The sequence below is a fragment of the Uranotaenia lowii genome, unplaced genomic scaffold, assembly GCF_029784155.1.
Source record: "Uranotaenia lowii strain MFRU-FL unplaced genomic scaffold, ASM2978415v1 HiC_scaffold_85, whole genome shotgun sequence".
In the NCBI taxonomy this organism is placed as follows: Eukaryota; Metazoa; Arthropoda; class Insecta; order Diptera; family Culicidae; genus Uranotaenia; species Uranotaenia lowii.
In genome coordinates, this window is record NW_026598811.1 from 20,320 (window position 1) to 44,976 (window position 24,657).

General features: G+C 34.9%; 1 pseudogene; it reads right to left on the minus strand.

Annotated features, from left to right (window-relative positions):
- Nucleotides 1-604: 604 nt before the first annotated feature.
- Nucleotides 605-24,657, minus strand: part of LOC129760929 (signal transducer and transcription activator-like) — a 34,972-nt pseudogene continuing 10,919 nt past the window's right edge.

Below are 24,657 nucleotides of genomic sequence, written 5' to 3' on the forward strand. Positions count from 1 at the left end.
AAACAAACTCACGAATATCTTCCAGGCATGCAATCATTCATTTTCCGACTCCAAACGGTGGCAAAGAACACTCCTCAAAAAATGACACACCACTCAACTCCGGCTAGAATAAATTACGAATAACAATTATGACTTCTTCGTTCTCAGCGATCGCATCTTTTTTATAGAACGCAAAAGCACGCCGGGCACGACCGGAGCGTAAATTCTTTAACACCTACACAATTTTTCAGCCACTCCACTTCGATCCCTCAAGAGTGCTGGAAAGCGCTCTTGAGAAACACAGACACGAATGCCACAAGGATGGTAAAGTGTCGTAAATAATAAAAAAAAAGCTCTTGAGAAACCAATTCAAATTCAAAGCGCTTATTTGCATAATTCTACACCCAGGCAATTTGTGCTATCATGAATCTCTCCAGGGAGGGCGACAGTTTCTCTTGTTGAAAAAAAAGGCAAAGCAAAAAAAAACAAACACCTAACCCAACAAATTGCGCTGGTAATGTGAGCGCACCTGTAAATTTGTACCGGAGCTTGAACTGACAACCTGACGCGCCTAGGACCTGATTGAAGGGACCTCTCCGCAATGCCAGAAGGTTGACAATCCGGATCAGGAAGCCTTCAAATTTCTCGTGAAAGACGATTTGTAACATAATCTGGTGTCACGGTTTGGCTGTCGCTGGCTACTGGGTATAAATGGTTTTTGTTTGTGTCTCCTCGAAACCATAACCTCAAACTCGGAGCAACTTTGTGACGAATCGGCTTTGCCGTTCGTTGTAATCCGATTCATCTTACTGGCCGGCCCGGAACGATTTCTTCGTTGTTTTCTTCGTACTTTGCTCCGGTTCTGTTGCTGTTGATTGGGTGCCGGGGATGAAAAAGTTAAAGTTACTAATCTTCAGGTATTTGCCACCCCGCACTCGCACACGAGAGCGAGCGGAACCACTTTTGGGAAGCACTCCATCCGTGACCGTCCCAAGATGGGGTCCAAGATGGTGGGTTGAGGGAGGTGTAATCTAATATGTTCGGCTGAATGTTCTAGTTTGCCTTGATATGTTTAGGAGTTCGTCTTTTTTTTTTGCTCCCCAACTACATCTAATGTCTGCGTTCGTTTGGCACAGGTATAGGATATCACGGGTTCAGGTTTAGCTCAGCTGAGAATTGAGTGAGGCAGGTGTCTACTCCATCAGCTGGAAACGAAAATATTGTATAATACCTACCCTCATCGGCTGCTGAGTGGGTTTTGTTGAACGTGCGATGTTTACCGTTCTAAGTGGAAGTAATTTGTCAACCCGCACTCAACAGCAAATGAATCGGCATGTGGGATAACACGTGGTTAATAACTATTGAGTTTACCGAAAATTGGAATTCAAATTTGGAACACAGAATATCCAGATATATAGCTATAAAACAACATCAAACATATTGTAAATTTGAGTGCATTTATAATATCAAGAAACAGTTGGTATGTCCTCTTCTATTTAGTCTTACAATCAAAATCAATCCGATTTACATTTCATTTTTCCATTCTTCCTTAGCAAAAAATAATAAGTAGGGAAAATAAGGGCATAATGGCCACCTTAAAGAAAACGCTAATTTAACCATAGAGAACAGCTATAATATGTGAATTACATCATTGCTTCTTGTTCAGACACTCAAATAGTCTATTGGCTAAATGGATGAAACTTTAAAAAGTAGATAAAAACGTTCAAAAATGCATTTTGAAATTTTTTGCCGAAAGCTGAAAACCAGTCATGTAGAGGTGTAATGACTAATGAGAACCCACCCTGGGGCAGTATAAGCACGATTTTTTGGGGCAAGATGAGCGATCCTGCCGGGGAATCTAGCAGTGAATTCGACTTGATGAAGTCAACTGAATAATAGAGCTACAACTTGACTTGTTTCATCTGACGATTTGGCCTATTGTTAAGGTGTCGAAGAGGTTATCAGCAGACTCGAGTTCGATTCCTGGTCAAGGTGTTTTTTTTTTAATTTCATTTAGCATACATGATCGATGAATTTTGCACTAAACGGTGAGGCGTAGATTCATCAAACAAAGCAGTTACAAATACATTACGTTTCTGGTGTTTTGTTTGACGGATGATGCTACTAGCCGTATAATGGAACAATAAAAAAAAATCATGAATGGTATCTGAAAAAATCCCCTCGAACAGCAATCGAACTCGAGTCTATTGATAACCTCTCCGACACCTTACCAATAGGCCAAATCGACAGATGATACAAGTCAAGCTGTAGCTCTATTATTCAGTTGGCTAGATCGAGTTGAATTTGCTGCTAGATTATATGGCAGAGAACGCTCATCTTGCATGATTAAAAGTCGCCCCAGGTCAACAAATTAAAGTAAACACGCGTTTTAAAATTGATTAAAGTGAAAAATGAAAAATTTTATGATGCTGAAAATTGAGAAACATTGTGTAAATCATGTTGCAGTGCGTAAATTTCAGATCAAGATGATTTAAAGGTCATAAAAGCTTATTTGGTGGTGCTCAAAAATTATATGGGAGAGTGGGGAATCATGGGCCACTTTTTTTCGTTGTTCCATAACTTCTTTATTACAAAAGATAAAATAAAAATAAAAAATGGTATGGTTTTCTACATTTTCAAGGTATCATAAGGTATTTTTTGAATTTTTTAAATAAGTTATTTTTCCCAAATTCTGACTGTTTGAAAAAAAGCAGTATTTTTTGGATTTTGAAAAATGGTGTGGAATCGTGGGCCACCAAATCCAAATTGATCAAATAACATGCAAAGTTTATGAGTTGACCCAAAACTGTGATTTTCTCATTCATTTCCATATTTAAAAGCAATTTCAGATGCTTTAATAAAAAAAGAGAGCTGTGTATGATCGCAAAGATTCCAAAACCTGGCTTTTGGCGTTTTGGCAAAATTTCTTACATAGGATGGACAAAATATTTTTTCATAACTCTTCATTTGGCATAAGAAAACTTTGCAGAAAGTTAAAACGTATTTTAAGTTCTGAATGTGTATAAAAACATAAAAACATAAATAAAAATAAAAGACATAAACATAAACATAAAAAACATATTCAAGATGTGTGGCCCACGATTCCCCACAAGCTATGATTTGCAAATTGGTTGCGTTTGTGTGACTCATTGATGTTTCATCAAAAATTCCTTTTCCACGTGAAAGATCATGACAAAACTAAGATCATAAGCGTATGAGCATATTTTTGATATGCACTTTAGGTTCCCCATCAATGAAATTAGCGGGTGTTTTTTTAATTATGTAAGTAAATTTTTCTAACTTTTTTTAGTTTGATAAATCAGAGAAGCATATGATGCGTATTTCAGTCAACAACATATAGGAATACATGCTCACGCAAAGCGACGACGATGACAGTCGGATTGAGATTTTTATCTCAACACACATCTGAGATATTAAAAGTGGCCCACGTTTCCCCATGGCCCACGGTACCCCACTCTCCCCTAATATTTTCATCGCTTGAGAACCTATCTGATTATTATTTAATTTTTCTGTAAAGATGATAAGGATATTTCTTTTTTTGGTGAAAAATTAATACAATAGGTGTTAGTACGAAACAAATCCTCATGAAAATTTGTTTGAGAAAATACGTACTTTTGTAGAAAAAAGGATTGCTTATTATGCCCTGGGTGCTCGTTATGCCCTTATCTCCCCTGCGTTAGAAATGTTTCTCGCAAAAATGCTCATTCGCTCTTTTCAACATCTGTAAAAATTTCTCCTAACTTTTTTATCCATCTTTATCATTTATTTATCAATATTTCTCCAAGAACATACATTTTCATCGATATTCCGAAAATAAATTTAAAAAAAGGGTTATAAATTCTGAACTTCAGTAGTCGGATTCTGTCAGGATTCAAAAAAAGCTCGAGTTTAACAGGCCTTGGTACATTAAAAAAAATTAATAGAATATATATTATCAATGCGTTCTTTATAGGTTTCAAAAAGAATTGGAAAATAATGTAACATCTAAGAATAAAATGCCAAAAATACTTCCAGGAATAATGGTAGAAATGAAGATTTTTTTAAACAAAAATGATATCATTATGATTTTCAAAACTTACCGAATGTGTGAAGCGATCTGTAATAAGAAAAAAGAAGATTAGTAGATATATATTTCGTAAACGACACAAACTGTACAAATAAACATTATCACTCGAGATATTGATGACGACAAACATGTTTTAACCTAAATATTTGTTTTGTCATATGAAGCTTTTAGAGCCAAAGGAGTATAAGTTACAAAATGGTAGATTTGAGTAAATAATGCCAAACGATTCCTAAAATTTTGAACTGTTTAAATTGATTTATTCAGGTTTTTAGAATTTTAAATGTATGTAACTTTTACGTTTGGAAGAAAAATACGAATTTTCGCAAAATATACGGAAAATGGTGACACACAACAACTTAAAAATATTTTTTCTCAAAATAAGCTTTTATGCACATATTCGCTTTGACTCCAAGACCCTCATAAAAATATTATCTAGTGACAAAAATATTTGGAAAAAAAATACTATGACTAAAAAAAACTCAAACTCTGATTGGTTCAAAAGGGTGAATAAAAATGAATCTTTAACCCTCATCCGTCCCTGAAATTATTACCTTTTACATTCTCTGGAGTGTCAATTTGGCATCTCTGACTAAAACCAATATATCTCTTATGTTTCTTATCCGATTTTTAGAAAATTATATAATTTTGGAAACCTTGCAATGTAACTCAAATATGTTTTCAATACAGTTCTCAGCTAAAACACTTCAGTTTTTCGTTATTATAAGTTCAAGAAAAAAATCCGAGAAAACATGCTTCGGAAAAAAGACAGTAGATCAGCTACGGAATGCTCAAAAATAATTCACTTAGTGTCCAAATATACTAAATAAGATACTATACGTTGCACATAAGGATATATATGTATTTTCAATTTTTTTAAGATCATGACAACAAAAATAATTTAAAAAAGTGGTGTAAACCCGTACTTTTCAATCAATGAACCGTCAAAGTTATTTATCATTTTGGGTGGTCATAATTTTGAAAAATTAAAAAAAAAATATTTCTATGTGTAACGAATAGCTTCTAGCTTCAGTTTAGGACACTAAGTAAATTTTTTTGAGCTTTTCGTAGCTGATGGAAAATTGCCAAACACAACAACTCAAAAGTTTGTTTTCTCGTAATAAGCTTTTATGCACTTATATCCACCAAGATCATAATAAAATTTCCATCACGGGGCAAAGTCTAAGAAAAAAATCCGAAAAAAATTACTTCGGAAAAAAGACTGTAGATCAGCTACGGAATGCTCAAAAATAATTCACTTATTGTCAAAAAATAATGGAGTTAGAAACTATACGTCGCACACAAGGATTAATTTTCTTCATTTTTAAAGATCATCACCACAAAAAAAATGTAAAAAAAGTGGTGTAAAACCGTACTTTTCAATCAGTAAACCGTAAAATTTCAATAAATCAGTAAAATTGCAAAAACAAAAATTATAATGTGTAACGTGTAGCTTCTTACTTCATTTTTTGGACACTAAGTGACATTTTTTTCGAGTAGTCTTTTTTCGGATTAATTTTCTTAGACTTTGAATAACGGAGTTGTAGGTAAATAATGCCTGAGTAACACATTTGAGTTTCATTACGAGGTTTTCAAAACTATAAATTTCGTGCGCCCATAAAAAAAATAATGATGCAAAATTAAAGATTTCAAAAATTCATTTAGGGTCTCCCAAGAAATTGTTTTATTTGGATTCACCTGCATATAGTTACAAGCCGCCAAACTTAAAATATTGACACTCAAGAGCGGATTAGGATGTAACATGAAAATTTAAGATCTTAAAACATTCCAACCCTGACATAAATCATCATGCTAACTTTCTATTTGGTAGACTTGGGAATATGACTCAACAAACTTTAAATTTAAACGTTATTAGATTCTCAGAAAAAACTTGAAAATAATTTTTAATGTTACTTCCATAGAGATGTTCCAATTTTTACACTGAATTTAATTTCACTACAAATGTCTGTGTACTTTACCAAAACAAGAATTTCGACTCAGATTGAACCGAACTCGCGTTCACTGATTACAGCTCCGCTCCGACACCAACCACTTCCACTAGGCCAAACCGTCAGAAGAAAGTATTCAAGCCGCAGCTCTATAATTCAGTTGACTTCATAGAGTTGAATTCGCTGCTCGATTTTAGGATAGAAAATGCTCATCGTGCCCCGATCAATGGTGCTCTGCTCGCCTCCAGCTTTAAAAAAATTGTGGAGGCCAACTAATATGAGCTCATTGTGGAGTTCTAGAATTTGTTTTGATCCCTAACATCAATAGGACTTGGTTGATACAAATATTTCATGTGAAAATTGATACAAATCTTTTGGTTCCACAAATTTTCGAAGCTAAAAAATAAAAAAATTAATAATGGTTAAACTTGAGGAACAATGTGTACATCATGTAGCAGGGCTTACATAATAGATCAAGATGATTTAACGATCCTAAGAGCTTATTTTGCAGTGCTCAAAAATTATAATATTTTCGTTACTTGAGAACCTAGTTGGATTTCTTTTTTGCTGAATAATTAAAACTATAGGAAATATAAAACGGTTCCTCGTGAAAATTTATTTGAAATAAAATGTACGTAATTCTTTGAAAAAGAGGTAAGCCCACCTAGCCCCTGATGCTCGTATACTCTTATCTCCCCTAATTGCGAAATTTTAAACAGAGAACTCCAAATGAAATTGTTGTAGACTTTTTTTTAAGGATTTCTTCGCAACACTTTTCCATCTTTATGGTAATCATGTCGAGCAATAAATAAGTATCCTTAAATTAGGTAAAAATCAAATTATCTATGACTTCTTTATTTTTGTTTAGATTTTTTTTTTTTGCTCTCCTATGAAGTTGTTGGTCTATTCCTTTTTCTATAAGGTGAAATTTACCAATCTATTTGTTCCATTGTTATTGTAAAGGACCTTCTACACTCAAAGAAGAGGTTGCAAAATTTCAATGCCGAGCTTCAATGGAGCTAACTTTATGCCAAAAATGTGCTGAAACGTGCGTTTTTAATTGCCGGCATAGAGACACTAGAGACTCGAGCTCATTTTCACCCTATAGGATAACTTATCACAGACACAACAAAATAAGAAAAAAAATGCCAACGGAAAGCGAGCATCGAACTTCAAACAACCACCTTAACTCGTCTTGCCATTTTCACAACTTGGCGGTGTGCTCTACCTGAATCAGTGGGAAAACGAAGGTTAATTTTCAAAGACTTGCCGACTTAGGTACATACTCACAGTGCTTGGTTGATTTATTCGAAAGTATTCTCGCTGGATACCTGCACGCTCGAATTTTACTAATCATCTATGTTTGAAAAATAACCATAGTTGACCTTTTCCCGAGTTATGTCGTTTTACGACTTCTCTTTGAGAACCCATTAAATGACTTTTCGGTGAAAAGTTCGATTATGGATATTTTTCAACTGTAGATTACCCGATCAGGAGAGCATATCAAAATGATTACGCAAACATATCTCAACGAGATATTTATATCTTTTTCAGTTACAATTGTGTACTCCAAGGTTTCGACAATATGTTTGAAATCTGGGTTATCTCATATTTTGATTGACATTCTTGAAGAGGATTGAATTTATTTTCAACGATAAAGAATTTGTTTTAAATTGTTATAAATTATTATGTATAATCCAGGGCCGTAGGAAGAACCGACTCATGGGGGGGGGGGTTTGGTGACTGATTTTTACCTATGATTTTTACTATATTATTGTTACCTATTATTGTTACTATATGATCATGCATTTTTAAGTACTTTGACATTTAAAGTTTTCGTATTAAATCGTAACTTAAAAAAAAAAAGATCCAAAACCTCAAATGTGAGCTAAGTTTGCTTTCATCGATGGTTAAAATTATTGAATTTATTTGAGAGTCTGGTAGATCAAACTAAGTTAGGCAAACTTGATTTGGGCATAAAATAAGCTTTCTTTTAGAAGAATCTTAAATTTCTTAAAATAAAACTTATTCTATACTCAAATCAAAGAAGCCCAATCTTCCAAACTATTTTTCAAATTAAAAGATTATAAACTTTGATGAAAAAATAACCAATTTTTCAAAAAAAAAGTAAGAGATAAAAATCATTATGTTTTTGGATATAATTTTCTTGGTGCAAATTTGAACCAAATTAATGATGATAGTATGAAATTTGGATTTAAAAAACTACAATAATTTCACATTGCGAACCAATTACCAGATATTTCGTTTTTTCGCTAGCCATTTGTATGCTCCATAAAAAAATCATAATTCAAATGTCATGAATCTAATAATGATACCTCATTTTACAAAATGTAACACAACACTTCCCGTTACGAAAATATCTATATTAAATTTGCAGATATTTGTCTATTGAATTCTGAAACATAAAATGCCAAATTTGAGTTTTCTTGATGTGCAAATAATGTTGGACAATGTAGATACTGGGAAAATATAGAATATTGTGCTTATTTTTTAATGTGAAGACTTTTCTTGAAAAGTGAAATTTATCATAAAGAATCAACTCCATTGTTAAAATCCTGAAGAAACCTTAAAAAAAAATTTTTTTTTGCGGATAAAACAAAAAACTCAAATCCTACCTTTTATTTGTGATTTTCAGCTGAATTCAGCTGGAAATTTAATTGACACATATGACGAAAAACATCGAAATTTGCATTTTATATCTCAGAAACCGCTGGACTTAATTTTACAAATTTAGCATTTTTAAGTAACGGCAAATAGTGTGTTCAATTTTGTCGAATAAACTTTAACACTAAATTTCAGTCCATTTGAGTTATACTTCGAAGTGTAGCACACTTTTTGTTAACGAAATTTAAAAAATACGCTTTAAAATTGTATCCAAATAAACATACGATTTCTGAAACCCGATCAGGAGGAAAAAACTAAATCATATCAAAATGAGATATTTTGATACTAATTTTTTCCTATCTAAATGAGTTCTTATTTAGTACTCGTGGGATGTTAAAATATCTCGAATTATATCAAAAAATCTATGCGATCATAAATAAATTATATCAATTTTAGATATGCTCCTTTCAAGATTATATCTCGTTCAGATAGCATAGTTTGATATTGGGCAGAACAAAACCTATCAAAATTATAACTTATCAAGATATGAGTGCTTCGAGAAAAATTTCAAGTGGAATGTCAATAAAACATATTATTTGCTAAAACCATGTTCCATTTTTGGTTTCCCAAAAATTGGATCCAATTTTAAGGATCTGTTGAGTGAAACTCATTAATGTACGCTTTGGCCCGTTGACTTCGATGTCCGTGTTTCAGAAAAAGTTGTACATATATCAAAATAAGATATAATCATTTTATTTTGGGACAACCCGAAAAAATTCTTTTTAATTGAAAATTATCTCAACCCCATTCAAGTCTGTCAATCAGAATAAGATATAATTCAGATTGGAGAAACTTAAAATCTAAATTTTTCAGTACTCAATCAAAACTGAATCAGATGCAAATATCTTGGTGAGATACGTTTGAGTTATTATTTTGATATGCTCTCCTGATCGGGAATGTACAAAAAATACGATTTGCGAATCTTATTTCAGATCAAAATTTTATGAGCCAAGTTATAAAGTCCTCATTCATGAATCTTTTATTTAAATTTCTGTGTTTCACATTTCATGTAAATTCACTATTTAAATTATTTATTTTTGATCTGTATTGTGAAGCAAAATATAAATATAAACCTACAAATACCTGAATCTTTGTTTTCAAATCTGGATTGCCATTTCAAAGCTCTAAATTTTTGATTTGTGTGTAAGAATTAAGTTCAACCTCTTTTTTCATATTCGGAGAACTATTATCAAAATATTGAAAATGCATAAGATCTCGAAAAACATGATTCAAATTTAATTTGAAATGCAAAACCAAATTTCAACCATGATTTCAAAGCTGTTTTTCATTTCTTATTTCTTTTTATTATTCGAACTGAAAATCATGAATCCTGAACATAGTACAGAATCCTAAATGGGGAATGGGAATACAATTTTGATTATGGGAATTATGGTATCAGAACCTCTTAAATGGGTTTAAGTTAATTCGAAATATAATAATCAGACCTTTATTTCGATGACCAAGTGAGAAAAATTTGAAAAAGTGTAGCAGAATTTTGGACTTGAGGTTGGGTTTCTGAGGTTTTGGCATTAGTTTTTTGTCTAGATTGTTACACTTGATGAACCTTACTCTATTACCATGATTTGGTTCTGAAATTTAAATTTTGAGTGTAGAGTAGAATATCTCGCTTGCTGTCTTGGATCCTCATGGGGGGTGTTTAACCCCCAAAACCCCCCGTTCCTACGGCCATGGTATAATCATATCTTATTTTGATATCCATACGCTTTTCCATTTTCCACGCTCAACAGATTCACAAAATGGAATCCAATTTTGGGAAACAAAAAATGGAGGTAATGCAAATAGTGTGGGCTATTGACATTCCACTAGAAAATTTTTTCCAAGCACTCATATCTTGATGAGTTATGATTATGTCAGGATTTGTTCTGTTCAATATCAAACTTTGCTATCTGAATGAATATAATCTTGATATGAGCATATCAAAAACTGATATAATTTAGCTATGATCGTATAGATTTTTGGATATAATTTGAGATATTTTAACATGCTACAAACACTGAATTATTACTCGTTTTAATAGAAAAAAATGAGCATCAAAATATCTCAATTTGATATAATTTTGTTTTTCCCTTCTGATCGGGAAGGAACACTAGAAGTAGGAAAATGGTAATATTTAACCGTTATTTGGAAAGCGGTTTGGCAAATTTATGAAATATTCAAAACTGAAAACAAAATTTGAAAAAAAAACGGGATCACATGCGGCACATGGTGTTTCGATAGAAAATTCAGCAGTTGGTCGGCAAAGCTCGATTGCTCGTGTTCGTCGTTGTTCATCACGTTCACCGTGGTGAAATAGGCTAACGCGCCGTTGTACTGAAGCGGAGATTGCTGGTTCAAGTCCTGCCGGTGAGCCGTTGTATCTTTTTCGAAAAATTTATGATATTTACGGCTTTTGTTCTTTCGTTTATACCTCATGTTTCTCTAATTCTTTCCATCACCTACGAAAATATGATAGACGGTGAATCTATACATAATTTGAATATTTTTCGGTCCTTTGGTCAACATTTGCATCATCTCCATACACTTACTCCGCTGCCGGAACACGAGAATAAATATTTCTTAGATTGCATTCAGCTTACTCCACGGTTCAAAATGGCGATGAAAGAACGTCAAGTTTTCCACCGTTTTGTGGTTAATACAAGAGAACTCTTCTTCTTCTTTCTACTTATGGACTGTGTGCTGTTTGGGCTGCAGTCCAGGGGGTGTAAGGGCCAGTGACTAAGACTATATGTCCTAAGAAAACTACCAAAATGGTTGGAATTCTGCATACTAGTTTTTTCTTCTTAAATAACCAATTTGATGTTTTGTTGCAAAAACCTGAAAATGGTTTTTCTATAACCATGAGTGGTTTAATAAAAACGAACGCATGGTGCTGGGCCGAAGATTGTTTCCGTCCTCCCATCTCAAAGATGGGAGTGGGACATGCGTGATTTTTTTTTTGGTTCTTTTATTGCAGGCATACGCAATGCGGCTACGCTGGAAGGGCTAATCCAACGTTCACACTGCTTGTTAATGCCAATTTTGCACAGCATCATGTGTAAATTTCTCATCACTCCTAGGATGTCATGATTGGAGTAGAGTGTGGTCTACAGGTGTGACCTATTCATCAAATGTTCCTGGCTCCAGTAACCTCTAAAAACCTTCAATTGTTGGGAATATGTAACCTCCTCCAAAATATTCAAAATTCTACAGTCCCATAAAACTTTATTCTGATTGATTTCACTGCTTTTGTTTTCTGTTTTCACTTCATGTCGTAGATCTATTTTCTGTTCTTGAAGAAAATCTTTCTGAAACATATCAATTCGATGCGCTCCAGAAACAATTGTGTCAGTATGTCAACATTGCTAAGGTTTACCAGCTATTACCACTTGTCATTCCCATCAAGGAGAGCATAGGTATGCATGTGATATTCCTAGGCTTCCATACATAAGCGTCGCAAAACAGGTGCTTCCATTCGACGCTCCAAGGAGTGCCAATATTGTCCTAATCCATTACCAGCTAGTACTCTCGGTGCTGACTGAAGTGTAACAATTTACGTTCCCATGCAATCCAACTAGTAATACAGTAGCTAGTCCAGCGAGCGATATATGTATGAAGGTGATCTTCTTCCACAACACGTTCCACTTCACATCGTCAAAGATGCTGCTTCTGGCTAAAATCAACTTGTCTCCGGCTTCATTCATCCAGGCAGGCAGTGTGGTCCAGATGAAATCAAGATGACCTAGCAAAAGCCCAGGAGGGAGCTCCCATTACAACCAGATCATCAATGAGCTTCAACTAAGTGGAATAGGGTGGCTGAAATTTGAAGTTTACTTATAAAAGTAATTCTATTTAAAATATTCTCTATTGTGAAATGCTCTCAAAAGTTTGAATATATTTCATTAGGGAAAAAATTTTTTTTATGATATTCATTCTGGACACCCTAACATCTCGAACCATATCCAGTTGGTAGCTTTTATTGGATTGCTTGTAATTAGTATGCTTTCCATAATGGCGGTTGTTACCTCTGCTTGTTTTGGTTGCTGGTGCTGCTAAATATTTATACCCCAGACTGGACCTTGAAGTTGCTGTTTGCAAACGTGTGTGAATTACTCACTCTTCCAGAAACTGCACCCGTGGAATTTCTCGTCCGTCATTGCTTACGTTAATCCAAACTTGCGCTGCACTCTCAAGATGATGGATGAATACGATTCCGTAGATTGAAGGTGCTCTTGAAATGATGATCGTCATGTAACGATTAGAAATTATGCAATAAGTTGGTATGCTTCTGTTTTAGAGATTGAAACAACTACGAAGACAATATATAAAGACTAATTTTCTAGCCATACATTCAAAACATTCCAGGAAAAATCCAAAAAAGATATTTTAGTAGCAATAAGCAAATCAACGTTCAAACCATCAACTTAATACTTTAAAGCCCAAGATTGCAACTTTCATTTGCCTCCAGGTCCTTAATAGCTTCAGATGATTACATAAGACAATAAGTTATGGCAAAAAAAAAGGTAGACAATGTCGCGTCTAGGAATCATCATTGGATCCGACAGTCACGAACATCGGATCGGATCTTTCGAATTTGATGGTAAATTGCCAACTCGGAACGGAAAGTAAACGTGACGAAATTTCAATCGGTGTGTTTGAGATAATCTTGAAAGTTGTATATTTTTTCTTCATGTCGTCTCATCCCGAAGTAACAATCTTCTGTAAACTTACAGTTAATGGTACTTTTATAATTTCGAAGTAAAGTCTTGATTTTAAACAATATTGAATAAATATAATTTTCAATTATCATGTTCATGTCAACCAAGATGAGATAAAGATTGATAACAACTTCTAAGCAGTGAAATATTTTATGGGAAACAAGATACAAGATTTCAATCGGATAAAATGGAGTGATCAGTATTAGTCGCCTTCCCTCCTCGTACAAAGTAGCTGGTTAAACTTTAATTTCCTAGCCATTTTCCGTAAGGAGTCTTCTCATTTCCAGCTTATCGACGACAGCGCGACAACACGCCAAAGTGCTATCGATAACTGGTTAAGATTGCCTAATGAAGTGGCTCACCTGCAACAACTTGCCACTTGTTAATTCAAGATAGGGGAAGAGGGGTCGAAATGAGTATGTCTCTAATGTGTATTGGCGTGATGAAAACTTTTCACTTCCTAATTATATATTGTAGAAGGGAGTAGAGGAACATTTATCTTATCTTTAAACGAAAAAAATCAATTTATTTTACATGACACAAATAATTGTCTTAACATGTTAAGCACGGTGAATGATCCAGAAAAATATTTTAATTTGTTTGTGAAGCGTAAAAAATCGAAATTGACTATAATTTATGGATACCTTGTTTTTCTTTGAAAAATATTATTTCAAGTTCAAAAATATTGAAGACAACAGTTTACGGTTTCAGATTATAATTTTTATACAATTTTGAAACAGTTGACTGAATTTCCCATCTAGGTACCGATATTTTCTTAAATGAGTGAAAGGCATGTTTTAAGACATTTATAAATAACTGCGTCCTAACATATGTGTAAAATATGCATCCGTGTCCGCAAGGGAAAATCTCCGATTACTTTAACTTCCACGTTCTATAAACCTACCGACCAAAGAACTGCTACCGGTCACAACGCTTACTCAGAATCGAATGACGAATGCGAATCGATGAGCGCCAAAATTGCATGGGTGTGAGTGAGCTAGAAATAGACCCAAAGCAAGACCGGGAGCTCGTCACAAATTGTCGAGGGGTAAGCGAATGTAATTGTCAAAATGTAGTATTTATTTATAACACTATAAAGCCATCCCTTACAATATGGTCTTTATTATGTTTTTATCCTTCAAATAAGGTTTGAACAAATATCAAAATCTTTCTGTGACACCCTTCTTTTCGATTCAAATTTGATAAGCTCTCCAAAAACACAAACAGTCGAAGGAGCAAAAGCCAAACTGTAGAAAATGGAAATTGTATAATCATTCTTAGACTTCAGGATATTTGTTTTCAGATTTTTAATCCTAAATTTTCTGTATTTCGATTTTAAGCAATGTAGATTTACATTAGTTAATTCCATTAATGCTTCTGTCCAAATTGTTCAAATTAATTTTAATTTTTATATTTTTTTCTACTATCCCCCTCTGTGTGATATTTCAATTCCAAGTGACAAAAGGAGGATTTCAAATCTTATGTTTCGAATTCGACCTGGTACATCTTCGTACCTGAAAATGATCACATTTTCAATGGTGATGGGAAGTATTAGAGAAACATAAGATATCAAAGAAAAAAAATAAAGAAAGACAGAAAGAAAGAATGAACTTAAGCCATAAATATGATAAATTTCTCGAAAAAGATACAACGAGGAATTTGAAAAATATGTGATATTTGCGGCCTATGTTCTTTCTTTCTTTGTTATCTCATATTTCTCTTATACCTCCTATAACCTTTGAAAAGGATTTCAAATTGTTTATTCACCAGAACCTAAATTTTTTTAGCTGAAAAATTCACAATAGATGTATTTTGTGATCACAGCAAACTTGTATTAAACGAAAAATAATATAGATGAAAAAAAAACTAATTTGTAAAACAAAATAGTTTTATGCAAGATTTGTATTTCATCATTTTAAACCAACTTCGATTTTCAAAAAGTCAATCCAGCATTTTTGTTACATTCAAGCAAACATTTTTTTTTATTTTCAGGACTAATTATATTTAACTCTGTTTTTTTTTTAAATTTAAAAAGTGATGATTTTTGGTAGAATTGGCCATTTTAATTTTTTTTAAATATCTTTATTATAGAGATTCTCAGCTTTCAGCCGGTTGATATCTTCATCCATTTTCTTGTTTTCATTTGTTTAAAAGTTTCTTTTGGCTATAGCGCCACGTGCATGTCGAACAGCTGTCACTATTACAGAATCTGAGAACAAAACCTTTCTTATCATTTAATGAAAAATAACAAAATTTGGAAAAATAACTATTCCATGCGATGTCAATATTTATACATAATTAACAATATTTATATAAATTTTAGCCTTTGTTCTATAGACTGATATCTTTTCTGTTTATATTTGAGCATTGTTTCGAAAGTTAATGCTGCAAAACGGTAATTTTTTTTTGGAATCTAAAAATTTGATATCTACCAATTGTTTTTGGTCGTCAATTTGAAACACTTTTTTCAACTTGAATAAAAAAATTCAGACATTTGTAAACCTAAAAAATCTACAGAATTAAGTCCAAACTTATTCATAGGGGAACAGCATTTTTGGTACAAAGGCTTCAAAAACTGATTTCGGAAGCTTTTAGCGGTAAGTTATTCATAAATCATTCAAAATTATGTTCCTTATTCTGAACTAAGAATGAGCTTGAAATTGAATTCAAAGCAGTCTAGTTTAGGGTTACCATATCCCGCGACACCAAAAAGAGTACATTAAGATCATTCATCCAAAAGTCAGGAGAAACGTTGAACAGTAGAGCCCCGTTTAGCCGAACTTCAGTTTTCTGAGATCCCGCGTTATCCCAGCAATCAGGTTGAAGTTAGTTAAGTTAGTTAATGATCCCGCGCCGATCCTCCGGGGCATAGGGCCGTGGTAAAAGACCTCCACTGTCGACGATCCAGAGCCAGCGTCTTCACCTGGTCCCAGTCAAGATTCTCGTCGACAGTTCGGATTTCAGCGGCTAGGCTTCGCCGCCACGAATTTCTGGGTCTGCCTCTTCTTCGATGACCTTCTGGATTCCAGTCTAGCGCCTCTCTGCAAATCTCGTTTTCATCTTTTCGCAGCGTGTGCCCAATCCATCTCCACTTACGTTCCCGAATCTCGATTTCTAGCGCCTTTTGATGACACCGGCGATGTAGTTCCTCATTCGAGATTCAGTTGCCAGGCCACCAAGCGCGGATGATATTCCGCAGGCAGCGGTTTACAAATACTTGCAGTTTTCGCGTTGTCACCGCATATGTGCACCAAGTTTCGCACCCGTACAGCAATAAGGATTTGACGTTTGAGTTGAAGATTCGGATTTTTGTTCGTAGAGAGATCTGGCGTAACCGCCAGATGTTTCGGAGACTCGCAAACGCAAATCGGGCCTTTCTGATCCGTGTTTCGATGTCTTTTCTGGTACCACCATCAGGCGTAATCTGGCTACCAAGATACTGGAAGCACTCCACTTTCTCAACTTGTTGCCCAGCTACCATGAAACTGGAAGGATTTCCTGTGTTGATCTCCATCGACTTGGTCTTTCCGACATTGACTTTGAGACCTGCTGCCTTGGAACTTTCGGTGAGGTCGTCGAGTTTGCTCTGCATATCTGGTTGTGTTTGGGCGAGCAAAACAATATCGTCAGCCAGGTCAAGGTCGTTCAGTTGCTCCATTGTTGAAGGATTCCACGGCAATTCTCGTTTCGGTGCACAGTCAATCGATCCAATCAGAATCTCATCGATTACGATTAGAAAAAGTAGCGGTGATAGAATACATCCTTGTCTCACTCCAGCAGTTACCGGGATTGGTTCGGACAAGACACCGTCGTGCAAGACCTTGCACGAAAATGCCTCATACTGTGCTTCGATGAGATGGACTAGTTTCTCTGGGACCCCTCGTCGCCTTAGAGCCACCCAGATGTTTTCATGGTTAAGTCGGTCGAATGCTTTTTCGAAATCAACGAACACCAGCAGAAGAGAGTCCTGGAATTCGTTGATTTGTTCCAGTATGATTCGTAGCGTTGTGATGTGGTCCACACACGATCGTCGAGATCGGAATCCAGCTTGTTGCCGTCGGAGTGTAGCGTCTATTTTCTCCTGGATCCTGTTCAGAATCACTTTGCAGAGTACTTTGAGGGTTGTACAGATCAACGTTATGCCTCGCCAGTTACCGCACTCTGTCAGGTCTCCTTTCTTCGGGACCTTTACGAGGATACCCTGCATCCAGTCGGCCGGGAATGTTGCAGTATCCCAGATGTCAGCGAAAAGACGGTGCAACATTTGTGCTGATAGGGCAGGGTCGGCTTTCAGCATTTCAGCAGGGATGCAATCGATCCCAGGTGCTTTGTTGGATTTCATGTTTTTGATTGCCGCTTCTATTTCAGTCAGCGAAGGCGCTTCCGAGTTGACGCCATTTATGCGACTTACTGTTGGCGCTTCGAGCTGCAGATTCTGTTGGCCATCGCTATTCGTGACTCGGAAGAGTTGTTCGAAGTGCTCAGTCCATCGTTTGAGCTGATCTGTTCGATCGGTCAATAACTGACCTGCTCGGTCTTTCAGCGGCATTCTTGCATTAGTCCTTGCACCACTGAGGCGGCGAGAAATGTCATAAAGTAATCGGATATCTCCATTGGCGGCGGCTCTTTCTCCCTCTTCGGCTAGGGAGTTTGTCCAGGCTCTCTTGTCTCGTCTACAAGCACGTTTAACTACCTTTTCCAGCTTCTCATATCGTAAGCGGGCAGCTGCTCTGGCTGACCCGGTACAGGCCTGCTCAATTTCGACTTTCGCCATTCTCCGATCATCGACCATCCTCCAAGTTTCATCCGACATCCATTCACTTCTTCTTCCACAAACTTTACCGAGAGTACCATGGCTCGTTGTGATAAAGGCATTCTTGATTCCACACCACTGTTCTTCGACTGTTCCGTCTGTCGGCAGCTACGAGGTTCGGGATTCTAGCTGTTCAACGTATGCCCTTTTCACTTCTGGATTCTCCAACCGACGGACGTCGTATCGACACCCGACTTTCTCCTCGCGCCGTTGGACACGCGCAACTCTCAGTCGTATCTCGCTGTGGTCAATTTGATTTTCTGTTCGGCCATCTCGGGATACCCAAGTGACCTTATGTGCTGGTCGATGGGGGAAGAGCGATCCACCGATCACCATGTTGTTGTTGCCACAAAATTCTACAAACAGCTCTCCGTTTTCGCTCATCTGTCCTAGGCCATGGCGTCCCATGATGCGCTCAAGGTCCTGATTGTCGGAGCCAATCTTTGCGTTGAAGTCGCCCAAATGGATTTGAATGTCACCCTTCGGAATTCTCTCAACCACGCTGTTCAGTTGACTGTAAAACTGCTCTTTCTCCTGCAAGTCGACATCGTCAGTTGGCGCATAACACTGGACCATTGTAAGGTTTCTAACCCGTGTTCTAAATCTGGCTACAATTATTCTTTCGTTTATCGGTTCCCATCTAATGAGGGCCGCGTAGGCCTGCGGGCTTAACAGGAAACCAACTCCTCGTTCCCGTGTAGCATGTTCTCCTCGTATGCCAGAGTAAAGCAGGACTTGCCCGGATTGTGTCTTGTGTTCTCCAGTGTTAGGCCAACGGACTTCGCTCAGTCCCAGAATTTCAAGCTTGAGGCGGCTAGCCTCTCTAGCAAGTTGTTCCAGTTTGCCTTGTTGGGCAAGGGTTAAAACATTCCAAGTTCCAATTTGTGTCCGTGTTTTCATGCTAAAAGTCGTCGCCAAAGTTCCAGGTCGGTCATTTCTTTCGGATTCCGTAACAATTTCAAATCAGGAGCAGTAGGTTGTTAGCCTAAAGCCTAAAGGTTGAACCAAGATCCTAATATTTATCGAGCTTTGCGCCCGGATGGTACGCAAAAGGATGCACTGTACGCTTACCCGAGGTAATGAGGGGACGGACCACCTCGAATAAGTGATACCTCGGATTAAACAAAATACATTGACAAACCCAATCATTTTGCTCTGGTTTTGAATATCATTCGGCTCATGACTCGGTACTTAAATATTTACATGGATTTTATTTTTCTATTTACCTGGCGTTTCTTGCAAGTTAAGATTTTGAACTTGCCAAAAATGTCAATTTAATAAGTTTTTATTTGGAATTTAACCCATTAAGGTCATTTTTCCTCAAGATTTAATACTTTAACAATATATCGCAATGACCAAACACATTTCACATGGATTTTGAATGAAAATAGTAGCTCGGATAGGCAGGGTTGAGCTGTACACATTTCGTGCTATCTGAGGCACCGAGATATTTCAATTCAATCAAGAACTGTTAATGTCTTGGAAGTTATGTGACTATGATAATTTTAAATTTTTTTAAATATTCTTGGGCTATACCTAAATTTTGTGCTTATTGATTACTGCTTGCATACTCAAAGGCGCCATAAGATGTAAAACAACTTCATAAAATGAAAGAAGTACATCGGTTTTTCTGATCAAAATCTGATTTCAACAAAAAAAGAATACATTTGGTAAAATTTCACAAAAAGAAGAGTACGCTCATTTTTTGATTGAAAAAGAGTAGGGTTAGGTGGGGTCATTATGAACAAAATTTCTTCATTTGGCACACTTACAGCCACCATATGTTTATATCTTATCACAAACTCTGAAAAGCTACCATCAATGAGTGTTTCCGTGCTCTTAATCATTCTGTAGAACAACTTTTGTTCTTTGGTCGCAACCTCTTTCCTTGGGACGTCTGTTCATAATTACCCCGTCTGTTCAAATTTACCCCACTCTCTAGGGGGTAATTATGAACACGAATTACGAACTTGGTATAAAATTTTTGAAAAGTAACAGTAGTTATACGTTACATTTATCCATAGTAAGCAGTGTATGGTGATTTTTTACTTAAAAAATGATGTTCATAATTACCCCAAACTCTGTTCATATTTACCCCGAGACTCCAATATGATTTATATCGTGTCAAAAAATTTCAATTCAACACCAAATCATGAAAATTATTAGCAGTAATAAAAAAATCGGTTGTTTAATAAAAACTCAATTCAATTCATGTATAAAACTTGCAAAATAAACAAATGTAATCAGAATTATGATGTAAAATAATAGAAAAATAGCTATTTAATGGTCTTTTTTTACTGATATTTGTCTATCTATTGTTTCGAGAGTTTAATTTATTTGTTGCATCTTTTATGTTTTGGTTGGTTTCCTTTTTTCCGTATTTTTGTCTTTACAGAACATTTTTAATGATAAGACCTCTCTATACGTGTGAAATTTAAAACGAGTTAGGCTATTCGATAGTTTTTATATACGTCTAAAATGCCGTGCGCAACAAACATCAAGTCTTCACCGAAATGTCGTGGGCTTGGTTTTTCACGTACGTGCGAGGTATCATGAAATTGCAACCTACACATATACAGGAAATTGGAAAATATTTTTCAAGGGTTGTTTCATAAAAACACTCATTAAAATCTACTTGGATCAATGAACAGTCAGTTTTTACAATTCTTGTCAGTTCTATATGATCGACAGTTTTAAAAAATATTGACACTTATAAATTTTGTTTATCACCTGTATGAAATTTCACATAAGTAGCTCTATTCTTTCAAAAAAAATATTGAAGTACTACCGAAGTTTTCCTCAACAAACTGAAAAAGAAAATCTTCAACCAAAAGATGTTTATTTTGCACCAAATTAAAAAAAAAAATATTTGCACAAATTAACATTGGAAAAAGTATCTATCAGGTATCAGAAAAGGGGTAGGCTTAAATGAACATTGAAAAAAGTATCCAAGTAAAAAATTAGACTGCAAGAAAATAGATTTTGGATCTGTGATATCCGGATTTAACACATAAACCATTATTATTTACGGTTATTCTAATGTTCTGAATAGCAGCACGTTGTCCAAACATACAGGAAAATAGATCTTTGCTTTGTGGACTTATTCACCAATTAAATTTTTCAAAGTTTTTCATAAATTTTACTGTTGACCACAAAGATTTAAGGTTCATAATAATGTTAAATTTCACACAGCTATGAATAAAATCTCGATCAGCAAACCTTTTGTAAACAATTGTTGAATTTAAGTTTTAATTTAGTCAAATTAAACATTTCTTCAAGTCTGGTTCATAACCTTATTGTTTATCAATTACCAAAAAATCTGGTTTTGTCAGCACGTAAAACCTGTATTCGGTATTAGAGAACTATTCCTGGGATACAGGTTTTCGGTTTTGGTGTTACCGGTAAAACTTTTACTGCCTTTTTTTCTATTAACTAAAAGCAAGTTTTTATCACTATTTATTTAAACAAAATGAAGACTTGTTTAAATTTAGTTACGGATTGAGCTTTTTTCAAAATATATGTTTTATTAATTTTTTTCCACTTTTGAAATTTTATTTTCAGTTTAAAAAATGGGGTTCAAAAGTTTTTTGCAAAGACTGAAAAGAACTGGCATAGCTTTTTTTTCGAAATTCAAATCTCGATTTTGAAAAAAAAAAATCAATTTCTCAAAAATTCAAAACTTAACACATTGCAGACCTAATTTAATTATGAAATTTATTGAATTTGGTCCAGAGGATTCTGGGATATAAATGCCGAATGTTGATGTTTCCCGGCTAAGATTTCTCCGCGGTCGTTAATGTGTTAAGATGTTATAGAAGGGGGGGAGTAGTTTCTAAGAAATTTCTGGCAAGGGGAGGGAGGGGGAAAGGGGTCTAGAATTGCTTGAGTAATTAGTGAATGGCCCCCTAAGTTGATGAATAAATCATTCGATCAATAATCAGCATTAGCAATGTAAGGAAATGTATAAGAAGATGTGTTCATAATTACCCCATAGGACGAAAACTATGGGGTAAATATGAACACTCATCTGTGAATAAGTGCGAATAAATTTTTTCAAAATTTCTTCAAAATCCAGACAGAGCATCATAAACTGGATGTAAAACAGGTGATAACAACATTCCAGCTGTGTTTCCTATGATCAGATATTCGAAACATTGAACATTGTCGAAAACGATTTCCGTTTCACGAGGTAATGGTTTTTTACAACATCTAAAATGATATCATTATGATTTGAAGACAGATCGGAAACACCTTACAGCTATCAATAGGATGTTAAACTACCACTTTTGGAACTTTTTGTGTTCATTCCTCCCCCACAGCAGCGCGTATGGCAATTGTTCGGAATTACCCCGTGTTCATAATTACCCCACTTAACCCTACATGTACTCTTAAAAGAGTACGTATGGTAACCCTAGTCTAGTTTACAAATTCAAAATCAATGTAATTTAAATTTTAAAAACTAGAATGTGTAGTTTCGGTCATAAAAATGAGTGCATATAAAAAGAACACAGAAAATATAACACTAGATTTATAAAAAAAATCTCAAGTGGTTGATATAAATCAGGTCAGAAGTTAATCACGATTAAAAATAGTATGGCGAAATTTTAAGAACCTGAGGCAAATAAAAATAATTTTTTTTTTCCGAAGTGCACAGAATTTCAGAGCTTATTTTGACTGTCAGCTTCCATCAGCTTTTGTTTTCGAGATATCTTTTAGAATTAGGTAAAATTCATTGAAAAATTGTACAGTTTTTAGGTATAACTGTAGAACATAAGAAATATTATGAAAACATAAATTATTGACTCGATGATAATCGTTCCCGAAGACCACGAGTTATTATGACTTCTTTAAAAAAAAGTTATTGAAGACTTTTTTTTGTAAATTTTAATGCACATAATTGATACCTAATCCAAATTTAAAATATTAAAAAATTGTTAAAATATTAAATTTAATAATCAAACGCAGGTTTTACGCTTAAATTTTAAGCTTTGAATATTTTTTAGCATTCAGTTGAAATATTTGCTCCTGGACAGGACAAAAGGTAGAAACTATGTTTTCTTATTCAAAACTTAGATTTATACGCTGAAAGAAGGTTAAAGAGAGAGTTGAATGTTGAGAGTTGAAACACATAGACAAACTTATCAAAACTATTTTTCTTAATCAACACTATGACCAGGGTTATAAGAACACAAGGTTCTCTGACTTTGACAGCAAGTAGTAGAAGTATTTGTAGGTATATTTAGAAATAAACTTTGTTAAACGTTTCTTAAACCTTATAGAATCATCGCATGAAACTCTAAAAATAGCATTTACCTACCAAAGTTGAGACAATAAACATTCATATTTTTAACTTTTGGTTTAAGCAATAAGATTAAAACAAATAAGACGATATTCAAAACCTTATTCGTACATCCTCTAAGTATGTAAAAGAACGGCCAGCAGATCGTGGCCTAGAGGATAGCATACTTGTCTTCTAAGCCAACGTTCATGAGATCGAATCCCGGTCGTTACATAACCTGGCACACATAGTATGATGAAGGTTGGCGGTTTTAGCATTAGTGAAATGCTAGCCGTGTATATCTTGGAATTGTACGCCTCAATGATGCAGCACATGCATGTGGATGGATCTTTTCAAGGGAACTTAGATTGCACTTGGAGATCCTACCTAGTTATGTGTGTGCTCGTAGTGCTACCGGTAAACAACTGCAACTTCAACCAATAGTGCAGGTGTGTCAAGTAGCATAGCAAAGTAAAAATAATAACGCGGGGTAATACCACAATAGATCAACTTAATGGTCGCAGTGGACTCTCTCCCCAACAGGAAAAAAAAAATGTAAAAGAACGCAAGTTTTGCTCTCAACTCTCAATTAAAGTTGCCGAAATCACAGAAAAAACTGTAATTTCACAGAATTTTGAGAAATTTTTATCACAAAATCTGTGTAACAGAACACTGAATTTTGAAATATTCACAGAATTTTTGAATTTTGAATAGATTTTCAAAATTATTATCTTTTAAGCCAGTATAAAATTTAGATTTCTTACTTTGAATAGGCAAAAAATGATGAGACTGGTAATGTTAATTGATTTTTCCCAACTAAAATGTAAAAAAAAACGCAACCCACCAGGACTTTTTAATGAAATTAGAAAAAAATAGCGTCACAGAAAACCATCACAGAACTTTTGGGTAAAATCACAGAAAGTCAAAAATTTTTTTTTTCTTAAAAACACAGAATTTTTTTCGGCAACCTCGCTCTCAATGCATATGAACAATATTTGCTGCTTCTCTTATTGGACAATTTATTCCAAATGAACCATTTGATTTTTAGCAATCTGGTTGTAGGTACTGCTTATCGCTGAGAGACCAACAAGGTTGTTTTCTCACTGGAATATCGCGCGAGAGAAAAAAATTGCAAATGATTCAGAATGGGAAAA